Genomic DNA, 21,753 nt, shown 5'->3' on the forward strand with positions numbered 1-21,753 from the left:
TCTTTAATTATTAGTTAAAAGTTTTAACAACAATGCAGTTATTGGTGGTAGGGTGAGTTGTGAGAGTCTTGTAAGATGTTATATATGCTTGTTTTGTAAGTTCACAATGATTATTATACACTTATTGTTTACGTATGTTTACGTATGAGTGTTATACTTCAATAAATTAATAAAAAAATATAAAAAATGGACAAAAGACTTGAACAGACATTTGTCCAAGGAAGAAATACAAACGGCAACCAATAAAATATGAAAAAATGCTCAACATCACTAATAATTAGGGAAATGCAAATCAAAGCAACAATGAAGTAATAAAACAACAAAACAAAGACAATAAATTTTTAAAAACTGCAATGAGATATCATTTCACACCTACCAGAATTGTCACTATTAAGAAGACAGAGAACTACATGTGTTGGAGAGGCTGTGGAGAGAGAGAAACACTTAATGATATAGCCACTGTGGAGGTCCCTTTGGCAGTTCCTAAAGAAGTTGACTACAGATTTGCCCTGTGACCGTGCAATGCCACTACTGGGCATATAGCCAGAAGAACTGAGAGCAGTGACAAGAACTGACACCTGCACACCTGTATTTATAGTGGTTTGCCAAAAGTTGGAAACGACCCAGGTGTCCATCAACAGAAGGATGGGTAAACATCCTGGGGTAGAGTGAAACATTTGGATAATATGCAGGTGTAAGAAGAAATGAAGTAAAACATTTCCAACATGCATGAAACTGCAGGACATGTTGAACGAAGCAAGCCAGACACCAGTGGAGAAATACTCTATGATTGTGATACTATGAACCCAATTTATTGTGGAACATGTTGTGTGATTGAAAAAAAACCATATGTATCTGATAAATTTAATTGAGAAATGGATGTTTTTATTCAATTGTTTTCCTTTTCCTTTTTAATTGTTTATATTTCAATTATGAAATGTACAAAAGAAAGTTAAAGAGATCTTGTATCATTCCATTTATATAAAATAAATATAAATCAATTTATAAAGATGAGCTTTGATTAATGGTTACCTTAGGCTAGCAAAGGCATGCTAAGAGGTGTGGAGTGTTTCTTCTTGGAGTAAAGAAATAATTCTAAAGGTTTTTGTTATGATGAATGCACAACTTTGCCAGTATAATAAAAGTCACTGAATATACACCTTAGTATCATATGTGAATACTTCTGAATAAAACCATTTAATAAATCAATAATAGTATTATCATAGCCAGAACTAGCAGCTCTGTACAGCAGGGGACTCAGATTGAGGGGTGAAGTTTCTTGTTTTTACGTTTCTTTATTATTATTGAAATAATGAACATACACTACTAATGATAGAAGTGATGCATGCACAACTAGGTGAGTTACCAAAGCACTGACTGAATTCTTTGGACGTATGGTAGGATTTATTAATATTTATCAATAGAATCATTTTGGGAGAAACAAAGTTCTCAGAACGCCCGCCAGGGGAAATCAATCCTGAGGACTGTCCTGAGAAAAGCCAAGCTGCCAAGTCTGAGGAGGAAGGGGGGCCCTGGTCCCGCTGAGGGCCTAGGTCGGGCTGCAACCGGCCAGAGCCCCTTCAGATCGCGCTTCCCCCAAAGGCAGCCCGGCATCAGGGACACAAACACGCCCGACCCAGGCGGCCTCCAGGTGAATTGAGTGTGGGGAAACCCCGCTGTGGGGGGATCCCCGTGTCCGGCCACTCTCCAGCAATGAGGCGACCAGACAACCTCGCGCTGAACTTCTAAGCGAGCTGGCCAGGTTTTGACGAAGCCCCGGGGTCTGCATTTCCGGGTGTTCCCGCCCTGTGGCTGGAGCCGCGCCTCCGCAAGCCCGGAGATTCACCCCGCGCTCCAGGTGGCTGGTGTACTGCCAGTCACCCCATCCCCCGAGCGCGTAGGCCCACCCCGCCAGCAGCGCGACAACCTTCGCCAGACGGACCGCGCATTGATTGGATCCCGGGAACTGTCCGTCACGGAGCTGCCACGCCCTCTTCAGGGTGGAGTCCCGGCTTCAACTCCAGACCTCATTGGCTGGAGGTGCTGGCGGCGCTGCGGCCGTTGGAGCTCCGCCCAGTGCACGTGGAGGCGGCGCCAGAAGAGACTACAGCGTTTGGGGGCACCCGGAGAACTGCTGCGCGGCCTCAGGCGGAGCCCCCGCGACGCAGGAGGGCACGAGGGACGTGGAGTGGCCCGCGGTGTGGGCGGGCTGCGCAGAGCGCTGGGCCCCCCGCGCCTCGGGACCCCGCCCGCGTCCCCCGCCCCGCGGAAGCGGTAAGTTGTACCCGGCGTGGCGTCGGGGCAGGCGCTGGACGGTCGGGGACCCCCCCAGGCGCGGAGAAGTGGGCGAGCAGAGCCTCCCCGTGCTGCGCTGAGGGGGCGCCCGTCCCGCGCCCCTTCAAGTTTCTGCTCGCTCCCCTTGGCGGGGAGCGGGGTCCCGGAAAGTTGTGCGCGGCACCGCCGCCGCCGCGGGTGTTGCGCCCCTCAGGGCGCGGGTGGGGCCGGGCAGTGCGGCGCCTGGCTTGGGGCGCTGCCTCCGCGGGTGTGGAGGGGACGGGCGGGAGCCGCAGGGTCCTGTTGGGGGTCCTCGCCCAACCCTGCTGGCCTGCGGCTTGGGGCCCGGTGTCAGAATAAGGGTCCCGAGGCCCACAGACGGGACGGCCTCCCCTCCCCCCATGGTCCCTCCTCCGCCCAGGGTCCCTCCCCCCCCACTGTCCATCCTACCCCCCATGGTCCCTCCTGACCCCCAAAGTCGCTCCACCCCTCCCTACAGTCCTTCCCCCACCACAGTTCTCCCACGGTCCCTCCCCCGCCCCCACTCTCCTTCCAACCCCCCAAAGTCCCTCCTCCCCCATACTGTCCCTCCCCTTCCAGGATCCCTCCTGTCCCCACACCCCCCCCACCCCCAACCCATCTCCCCCTAAATAGACATAAATCTGTTTAAGGGTTTACCTCCTGTTGTTATCCATGTCCCAGCTAATAGACATTCGTGTTCGTGTTTTTTTTTTCCCCCAGTTTTGGCTGCCGTGGACTTACCCTAGGAATCATCCCACAGACATGATTTCCTTGTCTTGGATAGTTTTCTTGGCATGGAATTATCAAGAATTGTGGTAAGTTTATATTTAAGAAACTGACAAAATGTTTCCCCAAGTGGCAGCACCATTTTGCTTTCTCACCAGAAATGGATGAGGGCTCCAGTTTTTCCACATTTTCTTGAACAATTGGTGTTATGTCTCTTGATTTGAGCCCTTCTAGTATGTAGAGCAGATTTCAACTTGTATTTGCCTAGGGAAGAAATGGATTGAACTTTTCTTCTTTGGTCAATGTGTATTCACATATTTTCCCATTTTTGAATGCTGTTTGCCTTTTAAAAACAAAACAAAACAGGTTTATTGGTACATAGCAAGAGAGCATACAGTTCATCCACGGTGCACAATCAGTGGTATTTGGCATAGTAACATAGTTGTCCCTTGATCACCTCAGTCATCATTAGAATATTCTCGTTATTTTGGTAATTAATAATAATAAATGTAAAGTAAGAAAATCCATCCCCTCGCCATCTTTCTCTGCTTCCCCTGCCATCCACAGATCCCATTTCTGGCTATTTTTGCACAAATATATTTTTTCCTGTATAAATTGTTTCATATTCATTTTATATAAAGGGAAGCATATGTTACGTTCCATAATCCACATAGGTCGTAGCAACGCAAGCCTCCTGCATTTGCCCTTTTGTGTCTGGCTTGCTTCCCTCGACATAGAGTCCTCCAGGTTCATCCATGCTGTTACATGGTTTACGTCTTCCTTTCTTTTTACCTCTGCATAAGAGTCTGCTGTGTGAATCCACCACAGTTTTTTAATAGGTTCCTCGGCTGATTTCAGTATTTTGCAATTGTGAATAACGCCACTGTAAATGCAGGTGAGCAGATGTCTATTCGTGTTGCTACTCTCTGTTCTTCTGGGTATATACCCCATAGCGGTATTGCAGGATCCTGTCGCAAGTTTCTGTTCAACTTCTTTAGGAACTGCCAAACCCAGGAACTCCTCCACAGTGGCTCTGCACCATTCTCCATTCCTACCCACAGTGAATAAGTGTTCCTATCTCTCTCTCCACATCCTCTCCAACACTTGCAGTTCTCTGGCTTTTTCATAGTGGCCGTTGTGATAGTTGTGAAGGTATATCTACTTTTTTGTTTTGATTTGCGTTTCCCTAATCATTCATGATGCTGAACATTTCTTCATGTGTTTTTTTGCCGTTTGTATTTCTTCTTTGGACAAATGTCTGCTCATGTCTTTTGCCCCTATTTTAATTGGTTTGTTTTTCTTTTTATTGTTGACTTGTTGTAACATCTCTTTGTATATCCTGGGTATTAAAACCTTCTCAGAGGTGGGATTTCCGAGTATTTTCTCCTGTTGAGTCAGCTGCCTTTTCACCCTTTGGACAAAGTCGTGCGAGGTGCAAAAGTGTTTACTTTGGAGGAGGTCCCATTTATCTGTTTCTTAGAGTTTTGCGTGTACCTTTGGTGTAAGGTCTGAGAAACCACTGTGTGCAAGGTCTTTAAAATGTTTCCCTGCATTTCCTTCTAGGAAGCACTTGCTTTTATCTTTAGGTCTTTGATCCATTTCGAGCTGATTCTTGTGTAGGGGTCCTCTTTAATTGTTTTGGTTATGGGTATCCTGTTCTCCCAGCCGCTTTTGTTGAAGAGTTTGTTTTTTGTTTTTCCCCATTAACATGGAATTGGTAGGCTTGCCAAAAATGAGTTGACTGCAGAGATGAGATGAGGGCTTATTTCTGTACCCTGAATTCTCTTCCACCGATTGATGTCTCTCTCCTTGCGGCAGTATGGTGCTGATTTGTCCACTGTAACTTTGTAATATGTTTCCAGGTTAGGCAATGAACTGCCTCCTATGTTGCTCCTCTTGTTTAGAATGCCTTTTGCTACTCAGGTGCATCTTCTCTTGCAAATGATTGGGTGATTGTCTTTTCTGTTTCTGTCGAGTAGGCTGTTGGAGTTTTGATTGGCATTGCATTGAATCTGTGGATGAGTTTGGGTAGGATTGACATCTTCATGATATTCAGTCTTGCAGTCCATGACCATGGAGTGACTTTCCATTTGTTTAGTTCTCTTAAAATTTCTTTTAGCATTGTTTTGCAGCTTTTTGCATATAGGTCCCATACTTCTTTTGTTGAAGTGATTCCTAGGTACTTGAGCCCTTTTGTTGCTACTGCGAATGGAATATCCCCCGATTTCCTCCTCAGATTGTGCTGTGCAGGTGTACAAGAACATGACTGATTTCTCCCTGCCGATACTGTCTCCTACCACTTCGCCAAACTCATTTACTAGGGAGAATGGCTTTGTTGTGGGCATTTTAGGATTTTCGAAATGTCAGGTCATGTCATCCACAAATAGAGTTTTCCTTCCTCTTTTCCTATTCAGGTGCCTTTAAATTGTTTTCCCTTCTACTTGCTCTAGCGAGAGCTCCTAGCGCAGTGTTGAGGAACAGTGATGCTGGTGGGCATCCTCGTCTTGTTCCCGGTCTTAGAGAGAAAGCTTCTGACCTCTCCCTACCGAGTGTGATGTTAGCTGTGCGTGTTTGATTATGCCTTTACCATATTCAGGAATTTCGCCTTCTGTTCGTGTCTTTTGCAGTGTTTTTATCAGAAAGGATGCTGGATTTTGTCGAATGCTTTTCTTCTGCCTGACTGGAGGTGATCGTGTGGTGGTGGTCTTTTTCCCCTTCGAGTTTGCTACTGTGGTGTGTTATGTTGATTGATTTTCTTATGTTAAAGCAGCCTTGCTTCCAAGGAACAAATCCCACTTGGTCGTGAAGTATAAGTCTTTTGATGTATTGCTGGAGTTCATGTACCAATATTTCGTTGAGAATTTTTGCATCGCTGTTCATTAGAGAAATTGGCCTGTAACTTTGTTCCTTATAGTGTCTTCATTGGGCTTCGGTGTTAACAGTGATGTTGGCATCATAAAAAGTGTCGGGTTACTTTCCCTCCTCTTCAGTGTTTGGGAAGAGTTTAAACAGGATTGGTGTTCATTCTTTTTGAAACGTAAGGTAGAATCCACCTGTGAAGCCGTATGGTCCTGGACTTTTCTTTGTGGGGAGATGTTTGAAGACAGATTGAGTGTCTTTCAATGTGATTAGTTTGCTAAGTTCTTGGATTTCTTGTTAGCGTCAGTATAGGTGGTTTGTGCATTTGGAGGAATCTGCCCGTTTGGTCTGGGAGGTCTAGTTTGTTGGCCTACGGTTTCTCATAAGATGCCCTTTGATCCCTTTTAGTTCTTTGGGGTCAGTCATAACCTCACCCCTTTCATTTCAGATTGTATTTATGTGCTTTTTTCTTTGTTAATCTTGCTAGAGGTTTGTGAATTTTGCTGATCTTCTCAAAAGAGCCTGCTTTTGATTTTCATCTCTCTGCTTATTTTTTCTCAATTTCATTCATTTCTGCTTTAATCTTCATCATTTCTTTCCTTCTGCTTGCTTTGAGGATCAGTTTGCTGTGCTTTTCCTAGTTGTCCTTCAGTGAAATCTTTGAGTTGAGCTCTTCCTTCTTTTTTAAATATAGGTGTTTGTTAGGGTTTAAAAGTTCCCTCTCAAGACTGCTTTTGCTGTGTCCCATAAGTTTTGATAGGTTGTGTCCTCGTTTTCATTTGTCTCAATACACTGACTGATTTTGCTTGCATTTTCTTTGACCCACCGCTTATCTAGCGGTATGCTGTTCTGCCTCCGCACAGCTGCGAATTTGCCTTTCTGCCGTCCGTTTTTGATTTCCAGTTTCATTCCATTACGATCCTAGAAGGTACTTTGTGTAAATTCAAACTTTCCTATCTGTTGAGAGCGGGACCGTGCCCTCCATGTGGTCTGTCCTGGACAAGGATCCATGGGCACATGAGAAGAAGGCCTATCCCAGTGCATTTGGATGCAGTGTTCTGTGTGACCGTTAGGTCTAACTTGGTTTTTCCTATTGTTTACGTTCTCTGTTTCCTTGTTGGTCTTCTGTGTGGTTGTTCTGTCTCATGCTGTGAATGGTGTGTTAAAGTCTCCAGCGATTATTGTCGAGATGTCTATTTCTCTCTCCACTTTTCCCAGAGTTTGTTTGGTGCATTTCGGGGCACTCTTGCATGGATATATCTTCCCAGTGGAGGGTCCATTTTATTAATGTATTAATGCCTTCTCTATCTTGCATAACCTTTTTGCACTTAAAATCTGTTTCCTCTGATAATAGTATAGGTGCCCCTGTTCTTCTTTGGTTACTACTTGCATGGAGTATCTCAGGGCAAACTTTCACTTTCAGCCAGTTTGTGTCCATGGGTCTAAGGTGGATCTCCACCCAGTGTTATTACACACTGTGCCAAGATGAGCACTGACACCCTCCCTAGAAGCCTGCCCCAGGTGCACCCTATGCCACATGCCCCCCATCCAACCCCCTACACCAGGAACCCTTCCTGCTCATATTGCCAGAAGTTTTCTCAACAATGTTGTCAACCTTGTAAGCGCCAATTCCCCGTGTTCACCTGTTCCCTCCCCCATCCCATTTCTATGAACATCCAACCCATCCCCCCCACCCTAGCCCCCTGCCAAGCTTGCCCTGCCCAAGCCCCTTGTCATGTCCCTTCACTTGTACAGCTGCTCACTTCCACTTGATCATCGACTTGGCCTGTGTGGGTGTTTGCTCACATCCTCCTTCTCTCTTTCTATTTCCTGTAAATCTATCTTCCCAACTCTTAGCTCTCTGAGTTGGCTTGATTTGTTTAATTCATATCGTAGAGATCATGTAATATTTGACCTTTAATGCCTGGCTCGCTCACCCAGTCCTGCTGGCTTGCGGTGGGGTCTTGCAATGCAGGGAATGGTGGCTCGCCCTACCCTCAGGGTCCTGCTGTACCATTGTCCCTACCCCCCCATAGTCTCTCCCCCTCCATGGTACTTCCATTCCCTACAGTCCCTCCTGCTCCACCAAGGTCCATCCTGTCCCCTGTGGTCCCTCCGGCCCACCCCAGGTCCCTCCTTTCGATGCTTCATGGCCTCCATGGTTCCTTCAAACCCAGTGGTCCCGCCTCCCCCCCCCCACAGTTATTCCTCACCCTCTTGTTCCTACCTCTCCCTCATGGTCCCTATCACCCCCTTCCTTGGTCACTCCCTTCCCCCTGTTTTCTACCATTCCCCCCCAAGGTCCTTCCTGCTGCTCCATGACCCTTCCACCCTCCAAAGGCCCTCACCCATGACCCTCCCCTCCATGCCCCTCCTCTCCAAGTTTTCCCAACCCACAGTCCCTCAGCCCAGGTTCCCTCCTCCTCCCCAAGTTTCCTCCTGCCCTCCCAGGGCTCCTCCTTCATCTCTAGCCCATATCCCTGGAATCCAAGGTCCACCCTCTTCTTTTGTCCCCTGCCATTCCCCCTGAGCTTCTAAAGGTGGTTTTCACGGGATTGCCACCGTGGAAGGGGAGCTGGGCAGGGCTGCTGGGTGCCCTGTCACTTCCACACAGATACCATGCCTTTCTCCTAATGCGCTGTTGCTCAACAGATCCTAAGTATGATGGGGAAGAATATATGTTATGTGGGAAGGCTTCATACCAAAACCTTGGCAATTCAGTCTTTGGATGAGGATTACCATTTCTTTTTTTTTTAAAACCAATTAATTCTATTGATTTGCATATTAATAAAGCATACAGTTCATTCAAAGTGTGTAACCAATGGTATTTGGTATAATCACATCGTTGTGCATTCATTACCTCAATCATTATTAGAATATTTTCATTATTTCCATAATATATAAAAATAAACTAATAAGAAAATTCTTCACCTGTCTGTTTCCTTGGCTGGAAATACTTGCTATTTCTGGTGGTTCTCTGTACTTATTTATGCTTTAAGCAGTTTTATTGAGATATATTCACCTACTATATAACCTTTCCAAAGTGTATAAAAGTGACTTTTAGTATAGTCACAGTGTGCATTCATCACCACAAAAAATTTTAGAACATTTTCAGTACTCTTCTTTTTTTTGTGACTTAAACAATGGAGATTTATTGGTTCCTGGTTTCGAGGCTAGAAATCCAAATCAAGGTGTTGTCAAGCAGTGCTTTCTTCCTGAAGACTGGCGTTGTGAGGTTGGCTGCTGGTGATCCTGGGACCTGGGTTCTTCTGTCACATGGCAACCTCTCCTTTCTCTTCAAAGAAAAGCCCCACACCCCTTAGCAGTCGTTCCCCAGCCCTGCATAACCACTAATCTAACTTCATCTTTATAAACTGATTTATAGTTACATTTTCTATAAATGGAATCATGCAGTATGTATTGCTTTGTGTCAGGTTTCTTTCACTTACCATAAGTGATGTGATGATATTAACATCTTGTCATGTTAACATACATTTGTTCAATTTTAAAGAAAACAATCTTACATATGCAGTTTAATGCATACTTGGTTTTACTGTGCTAAAAAAAATACTTTTGGTTACTCTCTTTTGTTACTTCTTTTTCTTGAGTAACACCACATTTTAAAGTCTGCAACTCTCAACTCCTCAGTGTAACCTCCTTTATTTTATTTTATTTTTCACATTTAATAATTAAATATATAAAAAGTAACTTAAAAAGAAAACATACATTTCTAAATATACTGGATACACGTAATTTTTTTTTAAATGGAGCAATATGTTAAACAGCATAGTTGGTTCATAGTAGTGCAATCATATAGTATTTGTCCTTTTGTGTCTGGCTGGCTTCACTCAACATACTGCCCTCCACTTTGATCCATGTTGTCACATGCTTTCCAACATCATTTCTTCTTCCTGCTGCATAATAGTTCATCATGTGAATACACCACAATTTGTGATCCATTCATCAGTTGATGGACACCTGGGTTGTTCTGCACTTTTGGCAATCATGAATAATGCTGCTATGAACGTTGGTGTGCAGAAGTCTGTTTGCATCCAGGGCATCATATCACTTTTCCATCCTTTGTCCTTCTCTCTTCTGGTTGGTGTCCAGCCTTCACCTGCTGTCCTAAACCCTTGAAGATCTTTTTCCAGTCCACCTCAGCCTGTCCTCCAGCTAATTTTCTGGAGAGTCTCCTGTCTTTCTAGTCTGCCATTTTCCTGGTAGTACTCACCAGTGTCATCTTGACATCTCCAATGAATTCAGCCTCCATGGATCTGCATGTAACTGACACTGCATTTACCAAATATGTTACAGGAATTGCTACTTGATGAGAAGAAACTTTTTTTTGATGGAATCAATTCAATTTTAGGCAGTCCATTCTATCACATTTATTCACTAATTTTTGTGATAAATATAACTATAGCGGTGGCGGACTTTGCCCAGTGGTTAGGGTGTCTGTCTACCACATGGGAGGTCCGTGGTTCAAACCCTGAGCCTTCTTGACCTGTGTGGGTCTGGCCCATACGCAGTGCTGATGCCTGCAAGGAGTGCCGTGCCATGCAGGGGTGTCCCCCGCATAGGGGAGCTGCACGCGCAAGGAGTGCACCTTGTAAGGAGAGCCACCGCGTACGAAAGAAAGTGCAGCCTGCCCAGGAATGGTGCCACACACACAGAGAACTGATACAACAAGATGATGCAACAATAGCAGAAATGAAACACAGATTCCCATGCCGCTGACAACAGCAGAAGCGGACAAAAGAAGACGCAGCAAATGGACACAGAGAACAGACAACCGGGTGGGGGGGTAAGGAGAGATAAATAAATAAATCTTTAAAAAATATATATAACTATAGATATGAAAATATTGATATCTTACCATTTAAAAATGATCACTTAAGAATAGTGTATTTTTCCCTCCAGTCTTCCTTTTCTCCACCATGTGTATTTATTCATTGAATTACTGGCCATCCATCTTTGGCTATTAACAGTGGGACAGTCATTATGGAGGGACACATAGGGTCAATGCTGGCTCCCTCAAACGTTGCTCTCCAGTTGCATTTCAACAAAGGTTTTGGACACCACATTAAGAACCAAATGGAATCTGAGTTCTTACTTGTCAGAAAACCTACTGTGTGACTCATAGCATGTGAGCATCTAGAGGGTACATGTTGCTGACTATAATCCAGTTCACTAGCTTTTCTTTCCAATGCCTGTGTACTTTGGAAGACGTCCCGGCTGTGACATCATTAGGGTTGATAGGTCATTCTATGTGATGCCTTACAACTCTTAGGATTTTGATCTAACTCAGAGTTATATGAGCTTTCTTTTAGTTTTGGACTTCAGGAACGCTGGGAGAATCTGAGATTATCTGCATAGCTCCCTTCCCTAGGCCCTGTGATCATGGAGACCCCTTTCTGAAAATGGACAGTTTGGTCTGTCTCTAGACTCAGGTAATTTTAAGCACATGCACAGGTGGTGGGACTCCCTTGCATGGTTTCTTTTTTTGTTGGTAAGTTTTGTTTTCTTTCTTTCTTTTTTTTTTTTTAAAGATTTATTTATTTATTTAATTTCCCCCCCTCCCCTGGTTGTCTGTTCTTGGTGTCTATTTGCTGCGTCTTGTTTCTTTGTCCGCTTCTGTTGTCGTCAGCGGCACGGGAAGTGTGGGCTGCGCCATTCCTGGGCAGGCTGCTCTTTCTTTTCACACTGGGCGGCATTCCTCACGGGCGCACTCCTTGCGCGTGGGGCTCCCCCGCGCGGGGGACACCCTTGCGTGGCACGGCACTCCTTGCGCGCATCAGCACTGCGCATGGCCAGCTCCACACGGGTCAAGGAGGCCCGGGGTTTGAACCGCGGACCTCCCATATGGTAGACGGACGCCCTAACCGCTGGGCCAAAGTCCGTTTCCCTGTTTTCTTTCTTTTGGTTGTTCTTAAGATTTATTTTACTTTATTCCTTTCTCCCCATCCCCTGATTGTTTATACTTGCTTTGCCTGTCTTCTTTTGTTTCTTTAAGAGGAATCAGGAACTGAACCCAGGACCTCTGATGTTGGAGGGAGGCACCAATCACTTAAGCCACCTCTGTTCCCTGCCTTTGTTGTTTCTCTCATTATGTTTTTCCTCTTTGTCTCTTGTTGCATAACCTGTTTTGTCAGTGTGCCATTGCTTCTCGCTGTGCCAGCTTGCTGTCTTCTTCAGGAGGCACTGGGAACCTCTTCTCCCTGCTTCGTTGTGTCTCTGATTAACTAAACCATGGACCTTCCATATCATAGGTGGGAGCTCAGTCTCTTGAGCCACATCCACTTCCCTGCCTGGTTCCTAATGATCCCATGACTGAGTGATGACTGTACAGGTCTGTAGTGCAGAGCATTGGAGCCACATGTCTAGGTTCACATTAAGGCCCATCCCCTTGGAGCATAAGAGCTTGAGCAGTCCATCTCACCTGGGGGAAATGCACACAATAATCCCCACAAGCTCACACACAGTCACACCACAGATTTGCACACATGGATTCCCTTAAGCATCCACACAGCCTAACCTGTAACCCCCAAAGGGTACAGATTGACTCTTGTGTACTGTGGAAGGAAGGACAGAACTGCTCAATGAAAAATACTTCTTTATAGTCCATATCCTCCTTTTAGAATGAAGTTGGGATTAGGCTAGGTCTCCAGCCTAAAGCTTGCAGGAAGCCTCGTATTTTATGTCAGTTTTTCCCACAATATTTGGATGGGCCCAGAATATCTACCATTTTCATTTGCTCTCAAGGTCACCTGCAATGGCAGAAAAGAAATCACAGTGAGGGTAGGACCATACTGTATTGTGTTGTTCAGGTCTTGTTGATTTGAAAAAAAGGATGGTAAACCGTGTTAAAGCAAAAGACCCCAATACTAAGCATGGCAGACCCCTGTGCGAAATGCTCAAGCTCTGCTTCCTGGAGGATGTGAATCTCAAGTCTGTTTTGATGGCAGTGACAAAAGTCTTAGTCAAAAGGGGAAATGGTGCTGAGATCATTCAAACAACCTTTCTATTTGGTTTATAGCCAGATGCTTCCATTTTTAAAGCCCTCTTGTGTCAGATCTTCCTTTGAGCTCTTCCTTCCACAGAACAGCAACTAGTATCTCTAGGTATAACATCATATAATACGATCTGTACTCAATGTGAAAAGGAATGAGAGAAAGGAACACTTCTATCTTAGACAGAAACAGGTGGCCTTACCTCAGCATTGGTTGGAGTCTCCTCGTCTGCCCTGTCACTAGGAGGCCCCTCCATCAGGTTTTGTGTGGAGGGAGGGGGACACAGATTAGCCATCAATTCACTGGGGGGGGGGGCAGTTCATGCATTACCTGTGGAACTTTCCTTGACTAGGGCAAGGGACCACAGTGTACAGGACTCGTAGGCTCGAAAGCATACAGGTGATGCTACTCAGACTTCCTTTGTACGAGGAAGTGAGGCTAAAGAGAACAGGAAAATAATCGGAAATAGTGTCCTTGGCTTTGTAGCTAAAGGCAGTCTAAATTAATGTGAAACAGTTCATCTAATAATGGTGCTAAATTACACACTGAGTCAAAGACAGATCCCCTACCCTTCTACTGCCCATTTTGAAGCCAACTAAATTTCCTTTATACCCTTGACATGAAGTTCATTACTGATTTGCCTGTCCTCTGAATTTTGTAAGAGTTTGTTAAAATTTATAAGTTGACATTATCTGTAAAGAAAATTTCCATTTTAACTCTTTTTATTGGTACAGTTTATTGACATTAGTTAACAGTAACAGTCTTTGTTAACATTACCACTAATGTCCACAATTTCAATTCCTGAAATAGAAATTCTTTTTATATTAACCATTAATCTCTTTGCCCTTTATCCCTAATTCCTACTAATAATTAATCTCCTTTCTTCCTCTATTAATTTTCTTTTTCTAGATGCTTCACATATGCACTATCATACACCCTTTGTCTTTTGTGTCATCTGATTTCACTCGCTATAATTATGTTGATATCATCCATGTAGTAGGATGTCTCAGAACAGAACTTTTTTACCTTCTATAACTGATTCTGCTATATGGATATATCACTTTTTCTTTTTTTTTCCATTCATCTGTTGAAGGACACTTGCATATTGTGACCATTGGCTATCGTGAATAATGCTGCTATGAACATTGGATTATGAGTATCTGTTTAATCCCAGTTTTCAATACATATGTATATCTATGTGTATATATGTATGTATATATAGATTTGTTAGATAGCTTGTAAAATGATAATTCTTTGTTTAACTGTTTGAGGGATTTCCCACCTGTCTTCCACAGTGCAGGATAATATGCATTGGTCAGAGCCCACAGAGGATTTCAACAGATACTGAACCTTCATAGAGATGTACTGATACTGGCCCGTTAATTGTGCAAACTGAACAACTAATGCAGGATGCTGAGCAAGAGGAGGCTAGATGGGAGGAGAAGAGGCAGGAACTTTAGAAATACCTGTTCATTTTTACATGAATCTAAAACTGCTTTGAATAAAGTCTGTTTAAGTTTTTCAAAATATGGAAGCATGATTTCAGGTATGTTAGTCAGCCAAAGGGGTGCTGGTGCAAAGTACCTGGAATCTGTTGGTTTTTCTGAGGGCTATTGGTTTAGGGTGGAAGTATAGAGTCAGAAGGCCCTAAAGAGTCCCTCTCAAGAGGTACTTTCTCACTCAAAGTCATTTGCCTGGTGTTTAAACAAGATGGTGGGCATGTGTGCGAGGGTTCAGCCTTCCTTCTTCTCTTAAGGCTCCATGCTCCCAGCTTCCTCCCATCTCAGCTGTAGGCTGGCAGGAGGCTCAATACATTGATGGGTGTGCTCATGAATTTCTCAGGGAAGCTGTCTTGTTGCACAAAGGTCCAGTGTTTATCACTATTTTAACAAGTATGAATTGAGCTTTTTGTCTTCAAAGCAGCTTTAGGTTACAGAGAAGTCATTTATAGAATAGTGTGGATTCCCATGTATGCAACATTCTCCCCGAATTTCTCTTTCACTCTTAAATAACATTTTACATGTGGATGGTACATTTGTTACAATTAGTGTACAAATATTGAAACATTCTTACTGAATATTGTCAATGATTTACATTATGGTTTATTTTTTAGACCATACACACACACATAAATTTTGATGAAATTTAATAGGGCCTGTATCCATCATTGCAAGATCATGTAGAGAAAAGTAACAAAGGGAAAAAAAATGAAGAAAAAGAAAAGTAAAGATCGTGTAGAACACTTGAGTGGCCACCCAAATGCCCCATGTTCCATCTATTCTGTTCCTCCTTCCCCCCTCCCCTCAGGACCCACAGCAACCACCAAGCTTCACTCCCTGAAGAACAAGATTCATAGTTACTTGGAACAACATTGAGAGCTTGACATACTTTCCTGTCCTCCCCTATTAGGTAGGCACTGCCTATGCTCTCAAGAGACTCCCACCCCTATATTTGAGAACGTAGCAGGACTCCCGAGGGTGGGAATCTCACACGTTCCTGCTCGATATAGGGGTCTCCACCCACTGATAGAACATACTATGACAAAGTGAACACGCACACACTCCCTAGAAGTCTGCTCCAGGTGTGCATTCTCCTCAATGCCCCCACAACCAGCACCCTAAACCAGTAGCTCTCCCCTACCATATTGCCAAAAGAACATTCTGAACTTTGTAGTTTCAACCATGTACCTCCAAGTACCTTGAGGGTATGTGGTCCCTCCCCCAACTCACCCCCATTCCATGGATAGCCAAACCACCCTCCTCATTCTACTTATCCCACAAAGACCAGCACAGCCCAGTGCTATAGTATCACTTCACCACTGTCATGCCCAGCCACTGCACAACTACACACTTCCACCTTATGATAGATCTTGCCCATATGAGCATTTGCTCACAACCTTCTTCTCCCCGCCTGTCTCCTATAAACCTGTCTTCCAAATTCTAGCTCTGTAAGTCTGCTCAGTTTATTTAGTTCATATCAGTGAGGTCATGGAACATTTGTCTTTCTGTGCCTGGTTTGCTTCACTCAGTGTAAGGTCTTCATACTTCATCCATATTATCCCATGTGTTCCTACTGCATTCCTTCTTACAGTTGAGTAATATTCCATTGTATATATGACAATTTGTTTACCCATTCTACGGTTTGTGGATATTTGGGTTATTTCCAACTTTCGATAATAGTCAATATGCCACTCTCCACATTGGTGTGCATATATGTGTCCCTGGTTTCAGTTCTTCTGATTATATACCCACCCAGCAGTGGGATTGTTTGATCATATGGTTGTTCTATATAGTTAGCTTCCTCTGGAGCAGCCAAAATATCCTCCACAATAGCTGCACCATTCTACATACCCACCCTCAGTGACAGTTCCCATTCCTCAACATCCTTTCCAGCATTTGTAGTCCTCTGTTTTTTTAGTCACTGCCAGTGTAACGTGTGTAAGAGGATATCTATTTGTAGTTTTTATTTGCATTTCCTGAATAGCTAGTGATGTTGAACATCTTTTCATGTGCTTTTTGGCCAATTGTATTGCTTCTTTGGAGAAGTATCCAAATCACTTATCCATTTTTAAAATGGATTGTTTATTTTTTTTATTTTTGGGAAGTAGGATGCCTTTATATATATGCTCGTTACCAGGCCCAATCAGATATATGGTTCCCAAATATTTTGTCACATTGTGTAGCCTGCCTTTTTACTTTCTTGACATACTCCTCTGAGGTACAAAAGTTTTTCGTTTTGAGGAGGTCCCATTTATCTATTTTTTTCTTTTGCTTCTCTTGCTTTGGATGTAAAGTTCACAAAACCAATTCCTAATACAGGATCCTGTAGATGTTTTCCTACATTATCTTCCAAGATCTATATAATCTTGGCTCATATATTTAGATCTTTGATCCTTCATGTGTCAGGTTTTGTATTTGGTGTGAGTGGAGTTTGTGATGGTTCGGTTATTGTGTCAACTCGGCTGGGTAATTGTGCCCACTTGTTTGGTCAAGCAAGCACTGGGGTAACTGGAATACAAGGGCATTTATGGACGTTACTGAGCATTGACTTTACTGCAGTGGTAAATCTTAGATAACTGCTTATGATTACACCAGTCAGGGAGATTGCCACCAGCAAGAGTAATGCTCAGCCTAATCAGCTGAATGCCTTAAATGGGGAAGTGATTCCAGCATTGAGAGAGAATTTCCCAGCTCATCCTTAGACAGCCAGCATCTCCCAGAACTCATCAAGAATCTTCAGTGGACTTTCATCAGAGCTCCTGGTTGCATGCTGCCTGCTGAACCTGGACTTGTGGATCCCCATGGCTACGTGAGAGACTCTGATGAATCTGTTACTATCAATAGATATCCCTTGTTGATTCTGTGTCCCTGGAACCCTGACTAATACAGTGTCGCTCTGTCGTTCTTTTGGATATGTATGTCCAGATATTCAAGCACCATTGGTTGAAGAGCCCATTGTCTCCCATTTGAATGTTCTTGGTGACCTTGTTGAATATCAGTTGCCTGTATATGCAGGGATTATATCAGAACTCTCAAATCGTTTCTCTTGGTCAGTATATCTGTTGCTGTGCCAATACCATACAATTTTGACCACTGTAGATATGTAGTGCTTTTTTAAAAAAAATTATTATTAAAATTATTTATTTTTAAAAATTACATTAAAAAAATATGAGGTCCCAATCAACCCCACCACCCCCACCCCCCACTCCCTCCACAGCAACACTCTCTCCCATCATCGTGAGACATCCATTGCACCCAGTAAGTACATCTCTGAACATCACTGCACCCCATAGTCAATGGTCCACATCATAGCCCACACTCTCCCATGTTCCATCCAGCGGGCCCTGGGGGGATCTACAATGTCCCGTAATTGTCCGTGAAGCACCACCCAGGACAACTCCACGTCCCGAAAACGCCTCCACATCTCATCTCTTCCTCCCATTACCCAAACCCAGCAGCCACCATGGCTACCCTTCCCACACCCATTCCACATTTTCTCTGTGGACATTGGATTGGTTGTGTCCATTGCACATCTATGTCAAGTGGGGGCTTAGATTCCACATGGATACTGGATGCACTCCTCCTGCTTTCAGTTGTAGACACTCTAGGCTCCATGGTCTGGTGGTTGACCTTCTTCAACTCCATGTTAGCTTAGTGGGGTCAGTCCAATAACTCAAAGTGTAGGAGCTGAAGTCTGTTGAGGCTCTGGGCCTGGGTGTCTTATTATCAGTCCAGAGATTCAAATCCCCTAAATATATCTTAAACCCCAGCACCAACTACAATTCCAATAAAGTAGCATGCAAGTCCTGTGAGAAGAGATCCCCTCCGAGTCCAATTCCATCATGCAGAAACACCAGCTCCAAAGAAGGGCCATCTGCCATGGCAGTGAACCCCATCTGCCATGACCATAGAACCCGTGGGTCTCTTTATCCCTCAAAAGAACCAATACCTGGGGTTGTATCTACTTTATCTGTCTCTTAGACTCTGCTCAGTTGTGCATAAGGGCATTCCTTCTGACAACCTCCAGACTCTTTTTTAGAGACTCATAGCCTTATAATCTCATTTCTCCTTTCCATTTCCCCCTTACATTAGGTCAAACAGCATTTTGAAGTCATGTTATTATATGTAGACAGGGATATTCTGCTGATCTGTATTGAACCTTTAATTCAAGGTCATTTTCTAGTTGCATCTTCAGCTGGTATGTGGTAGTGATCCCTTGGTGCCAGGGAGGCTCATCCCTGGGTGTCATGTCCCACGCTGGGGGGAATGCACTGCATCTACATGCTGAGTTTGGCTGTGAGAGTGGCCACATTTGAGTAACATGAAGGCTGTCAGGAGGAAACTCCCAGGCACAGTGCTGCTCTAGGCCTTGTTCTTATTGCAGGTGTATAGGCTCAAAAGCATAGCCATTAGTATCAGGAACCCACTGTTGGGCCCTCCTTCCTTCCTGGTTCTTGCCGTTGCACCTGGGGGACTGCCGCTGCTCCCCCAGGGTCCATGACAGTGACCCCCCGGCCAGGGGCCCAGTACCCCCCCAGCTGTTGTTTTTAATTGTTTCCACTATGAGTATATCTAGACATTACTATATACCCTGGGCATATGCCCTGTACAACTCCTTGTCAGCCATACATATCCTGTCAATAATATCCTATATCAGGATTCCTCTGCTGCCATTGTTGAACCACTCTGTGATCCAAAACTTCCTGTAAAGTGAATCCCAACATAATGTCAGCTTCACAAGAGTCTTAGATCACCGAAATTCATATATACAATATACAGTACTTCCCCAGATCCACCATAAAACCTTTTCCCTTCCACAGCGATAATCTTTTAGCTTATTCATATCATATTTCCTGAAACTCATGTACAGATTCCGAGACAATAGCTTTCAAACAAGGTGACATCTGTGCTTACTATGTGGTCCATACTTTAGATTGTATAGTTTTCTAAATTTTTTAGTTATCCTATGTTTTGCCTTATGGTTTCAGTTATTAGTCTGTCGTCCCCTATATGTTTCTGGTGTAATATTACATGCTTTATATTCATCCTCGTGTACTCTCACAGAACTCCTCTCTTGCCCCCATATTTACCTTGGTTCCATCCATTCCACATCCATTTTCCCCTCCCCTTGGGGCCCACAACGCCAGCCAATCTCCATTTCCCAAGAAGCCATGTCCAGAGATACTTGCAGCAGTATTCAGGACCTGACTTTCTCAACTGCCCTAATGCCCTGGGAGCCATCCTTTCTCACGAGAGATACAGTTCTCTCTATTTGACGGCATTAGTCCTCCCCAGGATGTGGGTCCACCCCAACTCTCACTTCTTGGGTCTCTTCCCAATGGTACAACCCACCTTGGCAAAATGAGCCTTCAGCTATTCCCCCGGAGTCCGTCCCGCATCAGACCATACCCCCTGAGCATCCTAACCAGGTGACCCTCCTACTTATACTTTGATACGATTTTCTCAACATTTTGTTCTCAACGGACACCTGACACTCTCCCATGTTCGTATGTTGCCCCTCTCTCCCCCCAATTTTTGGACAATATTACCCCTCTTCCCATCCCCAGCCCCCCTCAAACCCACAAAGCCCCGCCCGAAGGCAACCCCTTGCCCCCATTTTGTCCCTTCTTTGTGCTCATACTTACCGCCAGCTCATCACAGATTCCACCCCTGCAGACGTGAACGCACATCCTTCCTCCACCCCCCGATTTCCTGTAAGCCTCTTTTCCAGACTCTAGCTCTCTGAGGCAGTTTGCTTATTTCATATCATTGAGGTCATGTAGTATTTGTCCTTCAATGCCTGGGTTGCTTCACTCAACATAAGATTCTCAAGGTTCATCCATGTTATCACGTGTGATTGTAGTGTATTTGTTCTTACAGCCGAGTAGTATTCCATTGTGTGTATATACCACATTTTATTGATCCACTCGTCTGTTGATGGACATTTGGATTGATTCCAACTTTTGGCGATAGTGAACAATGCTGCTATGAACATTGGTGTACATATATCGGTTTGTGTCCTTGTTTTCAGTTCTGCTGGGTATATACCCAGCAGTGGAATTGCTGGGTCATATGGCAAATCTATGGTTAGTTTTTTGAGAAACCGCCAAACTGTCCTCCAGAATGGTTGGATCCTTCTGCATTCCCACCAGCAGTGGATGAGTGTTCCCCTTTCTTCACATCCTCTCCAGCATTTGTATTCTTCTGTTTTTTTCATAGCTGCCAACCTTATGGGAGTAAGATGGTATCTCATTGTGGTTTTGATTTGCATTTCCCTGATAGCTAGAGATTTGGAGCATTTTTTCATGTGCTTTTTAGCCATTTGTATTTCTTCTTTGGAGAAGTGTCTGTTTAAATCTTTTTCCCATTTTTTAAATGGGTTGTTTATCTTTTTGTTTTCAATATATGAGAGTTCTTTATATATGCAAGTTATAAGTCTCTTATCAGATATATGGTTGCCAAATATTTTCTCTCATTGTGTGGGTTCCCTTTTTACTTTCTTGACAAACTCCTTTGAGGTGCAGAAGGCTTTAATTTTGAGGAAGTCCCATTTATCTATTGTTCTTTTGCTGCTCGTGCTTTTGGTGTGATATTCATGAAGCCATTTCCTATTACAAGGTCCTGTAGAGATGTTTCCCTACACTGCTTTCCAAGGTCTTTATGGTCTTGGCTCTTATATTTAGGTCTTTGAGCCATCTTGAGTTGATCTTTGTATAAGGTGTGAGATGGTAATCCTCTTTCATTCTTCTACATATGGCTATCCAGTTCTCCAGGCACCATTTGTTGAATAGGCCATTCTCTCCCAGTTGAGAGGGTTTGATGGCTTTATCGAATATTATATGGCTATATACATGAGGTTCTATATCTGAACTTTCAATTTGATTGTAGTACGTTTTAAAGTCAGGTAGTGTCATGCCTCTGATTGCATCCTTCTTTTTCAATATGTCTTTGACTGTTGGGGGCCTCTTGCCCATCCAAATGAATTTCATTGTAAGTTTTCCCAATTCAGTAAAAAATGCTATGGGAATTTTTCTTGGTATTACATTAAATTGGTAAATCACTTCAGGTAGGATAGACATCATAATGATTATTCTTCCTATCCATGAAGACGGAATATTCTTCCATTTACTTTAGTCTTCTTTGATTTCCTTTAAGAGTGTTGTGCATTTTTCTGAGTCATGTACATCTTGGTCTGTTAAGTTCATCGGTTTCTTCTTCCATCCATGTAGGCAGCTTGTGTGTTTTTAGGAATTTGTCCATTTCCTCTAAATGATCCATCTTCTTGGCATGTAATTTTTAAAATCTCCTCTTCTGATATTCTTTTTTTTAATTTATTTTTTTTAGTTCATCCATTTTATTTTTTA

General features: G+C 43.7%; 1 long non-coding RNA gene across 1 annotated transcript in view; it reads left to right on the plus strand.

Annotated features, from left to right (window-relative positions):
• Positions 1-2,111: 2,111 nt before the first annotated feature.
• Positions 2,112-21,753, plus strand: part of LOC139436977 (uncharacterized) — a 53,627-nt gene continuing 33,985 nt past the window's right edge. Inside the window, exons 1-2 of the long non-coding RNA XR_011646510.1 lie at positions 2,112-2,274; positions 3,016-3,110. This is a non-coding gene — a long non-coding RNA (uncharacterized lncRNA). The remainder of the gene's footprint in view (positions 2,275-3,015; positions 3,111-21,753) is intronic.

Source organism: Dasypus novemcinctus, chromosome 19 (genome assembly GCF_030445035.2).
Source record: "Dasypus novemcinctus isolate mDasNov1 chromosome 19, mDasNov1.1.hap2, whole genome shotgun sequence".
NCBI classification, from domain to species: Eukaryota; Metazoa; Chordata; class Mammalia; order Cingulata; family Dasypodidae; genus Dasypus; species Dasypus novemcinctus.